A 4,800-nucleotide genomic window follows, 5' to 3' on the forward strand; every position below is an offset into this window, starting at 1 on the left:
AACCCTTCCTATTTAAGATCATTCATGAAGTATTTCCTACTCGGTGTTGTGTTAGCACACACTTGAATATTTTAGACCAGCAAACTGCCTCTGCTTTTATAGAGGTGCTCACCTAAGCTGATTTACAGTGAATCAAGAGCATTTGACTAGCAGCTCCTGGCTTTAATTAATTTAATTTAATTTAATTAAAACTCCAGCACTCAACCAGACAGTGGACGGACATTTCACTTTTCTGTGACACAATAAAGACAGGATTTAAACAGTATTTTTAAAACTGCTTTTCTTATCACATAACAAACAAAATTAAGATCAGATTGTGGTCTAGTGAATAAAAGACTACTTTAAGATTGTCAGCTTCCCCAGTTTTCAGGACAGATCAGTGTAGCTGGTACAGTTTTAGGACCTGTTGGCATCTAAGGTTATTCAGTGGTCTACATCTGTCTTAGGCCTTCAGTGAAGCACTGACTAAAATATATTTCTCTGCAATCGATACTAAAAGCACCACACTCCTCAGGAGAGTAATGTTTTATTGAGGAAATATGAGAGGTCTGTTAGAAGCAGCAAGGAATATACTAGCTTCTCTGCAGAAATTCACATGGATGCACATCATCTGCTGAACGGTTCACAAATGATTTACTGAGGGGTTCACAGGCTTTTCTGCGGTTGGCTGCTTGAGCAGGTTACATTGAGAAAACGCACAATGCACAGCACAAACTCACACTACAATGCGACATTAACAACAATCGTGTTGAAAAACACCCAGGTATTGTGTTCAGTTATGAAACCATTTCCCCCCCCCATTGTCTCGGGCCGAAAACAATTGAAATCTAGGTCAGTGGGGTACGCAAGGGAGAAGAGGTTCCCAACATTTCAGCACAGACAGACACTTGAACCTCATGACAATAGTCAAGCAGAAGCAGCTCGTCTGCACAGGCCTGTCATTGTTAGACATGTTGTTAATTAGATCTATTATGACCTCAACAATCACATTAACTGCCATTAAGTTCACATTAACCACCAACTGTTCGATAATGAAATCTCCAATTTACGTAAATGGAGTGAGAATGATGACATGGCTGATTAAGTTTATGTGGAAACACAGCTCAGATCATTTTTCCTGATAATAATTCAACCACGCACCCATGATCTTCATATAAAATATTGCATTTTTAGGGAAATAGATGGAGTTGTTAAAAGAGTGGCATGGAGATATAAAACTGTGCTTAGCTATGGTTTGAAATTGGATACTCTGAATCTGTATCTTTGACCTTGGAGCCACATGTGAGGGGTGAAAAGCTTTTTCTTCCAGTCACCCTTTGCTAAATGTTTTGAAACTACTTAGCATCTTCTGGTTCATGTACCTGCAGGGAACGGGCAGTCTGTCTCTAAAATGTGTATTTCTCTGTGCTGCGTGCTTTGGGCTCCTGATCACTGAAATAAGGCCACACTTTGTTGCATCAAAAACGAAAAAAGACTAGCAGCCAGCTGAAAAAGGAGACAGGCTGCAAGAAGAGAATCCACAAGCAGCAGCTTTGTAAAGACTGACATCTAGTGTCACAGCAGTGAAACCTCCTGTTTTAATAGCTCTGCAGTTCTGGTAGAGTATTTACCCTCTGCTGAGATCCAGTTCAATTTATAATCTTCAATTTTTATATAACAGAAACCGAAAAAACAAAACTACTTATATAAGATCATGTTAGATATTTAAAGCCTGTAAGTGACTGTGTTCCTTAGACTATATTGATAAAAATAATAAAGTAAGAAACTGCTTTTGCTTTGAATTGTTAATACAAAGTTACTTAACTGGCCAATGTCATTATTCTTATTTTAAGCTTCTTCAAAGAAATCCATCTTTACTTCTACAGCTAACTAGCTTAAGCTGTTAGCTTGTATGCTTTCTAGTGATGGTAAATTTGATTCTTTTTACTGAATCGAGTGTTAATGAGTCACTCACCAAAGTGAATCGGGTTTTTTGAGTCATTTGATTCACTGAGTCAGTTGACCAGAGAGTGCAAAAATTTTACATTTTCACTCAAACTTAATTTGTTTCCCTTTTCATGTAAATCCCACTGCTAAGATGAATGATTCAAAAAAATAAAAAAACAACAACTATTTTATAGAGAAAAAAGAAGAGCAAAAACATTTCTAAAATTAAGCAATTTCCTATCAAAATTGCTTAATAAACATTTATTTTGTTTATTTGTATTTTATTAGTATTTTCCTTAAGTGTGTCAAATATATATTTTCTCATCTAAATGTCCACTGCGCTGTGAGCCAGGGGGCGGTAATGCGCCTTAACATTGTTTGCCAACCAAGAAGAAGAAGAAGCTGTGAGTCAGGAGGGAGGGGGTGAGTGAGTGATTCGTTCGCTCGCTCTATGATTCAGCACAGGAGGGAGGGGGTGAGTGAGTGATTCGTTCACTCGCTCAATGATTCAGCACAGGAGGGAGGGGGTGAGCGAGTGATTCGTTCGCTCGCTCTATGATTCAGCACAGGAGGGAGGGGGTGAGTGAGTGATTCGTTCACTCGCTCAATGATTCAGCACAGGAGGGAGGGGGTGAGCGAGTGATTCGTTCGCTCGCTCTATGATTCAGCACAGGAGGGAGGGGGTTAGTGAGTCCTGAGTGATTCGTTTGCTCTTTGATTCAGCACAGGAGGGAGGGGGTTAGTGAGTCCTGAGTGATTCGTTCGCTCTTTGATTCAGCACAGGAGGGAGGGGGTGAGCGAGTCCTGAGTGATTCGCTTATGCTTACGATTCAGCACAGGAAGGGAGGGGGTGAGTAGCTCAAATGTGTTGTTAGCATGTTAGCAGCGCGATGCTACTCTGAACCGAGGAGCTATTTTCTTGATGTGAGCTTCTACTCAGGGTTTTTTCTTCCAGTTCAGAGCAGAAATGCTTTTGTTACGAAACTGGCTGTTGTTTTTTTTCCCCACAATTTTAATTATAAGCTAGATATATTTCTACTAATGGAATTAGTTTGCTAACAGCAACAGGGATGAGTCAGTGAGTCAGTTGGGCTTGTGAATCATGATTCACGAGTCAGTAAAGTGATTCTCGAGTATTGAACGATTCGTTCACGAATCGAACATCACTAATGCTTTCCTCCAGCTTCGGCATCTTTGGACTCTGCAAAGCTTTCAGCTTCTTCTGATCCAACACTTTAGGCTGGATTAACTTCGGTTGTTTTAGATCTGCTGTATTAATAAAATGGGGTTAGCTTGACAGTTAATATGAAAGGGTTATTATATGCAGACATTTAATACTTCACGTTTTTCCATTTCAATAAAATGATTCTTTTCAGTTTAGGTGTACTCAATATATTATTTGAATGGCTGAATATAGTCTATATCGGTCAGCTAAAGGAGCAACTAGAATCATCACAGCTAAGTAGCTAAGCGAGCCTAGCTAATAAGCTAGCTAGCTGTGGGTACATCATAGGGATTTTTTAATTACTGTTTGGTTGCTCAAGTGTGACCATTTATTTAAAATGCAACATATTAATAACATTTATACATTTACATTTTCACACAATTACAGTTATACTGGATTTAAAGGCACAGGGAAGAAAGGTTAGCAAGATCACCCCATGCTCTCTCCCTATACCTGCCTTTGTTTCTGTTGTACAATTCACAAACAAAAAAATGAGTTTTAGTGATGTATTCATCATAAATAAATCCAAATATGGCAGTTTAATATGTGCTTATTGGATGCACCATTTAATTAATTTAATGATAAAGAATGATGCAATATAAAAAACAGACAGTATTGTACAGTGTCTCATGTCTTCCCATGAACATCAAAAACAAACAGAGTGCTCTTCAGGTGAACTATCAGGAGATGGTACTCTACTATGCTGACCTTACCTGCTTCCTTTCTCTTTGTATGTATCTGCTTTTCTGTCTCATACACACAAACACACACACCAACACACACACTTACACCTGTAGCACATTGAACTGCCAAAAAGTAGTGGATAAAACTAAGCAAATAAACAAATAATCAATAAAACGAATACAGTTACTTGTCTTGCAAAATGTTCTATCTATATATCTGCTTACATATGTGACATTAAGTTTAGCAGTGACAGAAATGTTTTCATTTTTTAAGTTTCTTTAATCAGCTTTTTTTTTTGTGACGCTCTGCCAGGCCTTTTCTGCAGCTGTTTTTTGCTGCTTGTTAGTGAGTCTCTCTGCTTACAGTTTCGCAAACAGTAAAAGACATCCAAGCGTTAAGATTGTTACATTTCTTTGCTTAAAGAAGCCCCTGGTTCAGTTTGTCACTATCCCCCTGTGTTGTGTGGCGCCACACTATCACTTTTGCAGCAGTTGACTGAATCTGATCAGCGATTAATGCCCTAAATTTAGTTTCATGAATATTAGAATTTGCATCATTAGTGAACATTAGTGACCCAGTTCCATTTGCAGTCATTCTTTCCCTCTGCACACTCTTCCCATTATTTTTAGTTAAAGTTCATCCGTTTTCACCTGGCAGTTTAATCAGGCCTTTCTGTTCTTGAGTTACAGGTTTGCATCCTGAACTAAAACCTCTTTACATTCATGAAGGCGCCTCTCATACTTATATAACAATGAGCTTAATTTGCATAGCTAGAGTTTCTGTCAAATTCAAAGCTCCAGAACTTTTACTGCTTTCACTGTCTAACTAGATATGAACCCAACTGTGATGCTGTTTTAACACATTTTTAATACTTTTTAAAATTCTGTAAAATTCATATTTCAAACCATGGTCTCAGATGACAGATTGAATTAATTTTTTAATTCTTTGCGGTGTTAGACCAACTG

Source organism: Perissodus microlepis, chromosome 18 (assembly GCF_051167445.1).
Source record: "Perissodus microlepis isolate ML-2025 ecotype Zambia chromosome 18, ASM5116744v1, whole genome shotgun sequence".
NCBI lineage: Eukaryota > Metazoa > Chordata > Actinopteri > Cichliformes > Cichlidae > Perissodus > Perissodus microlepis.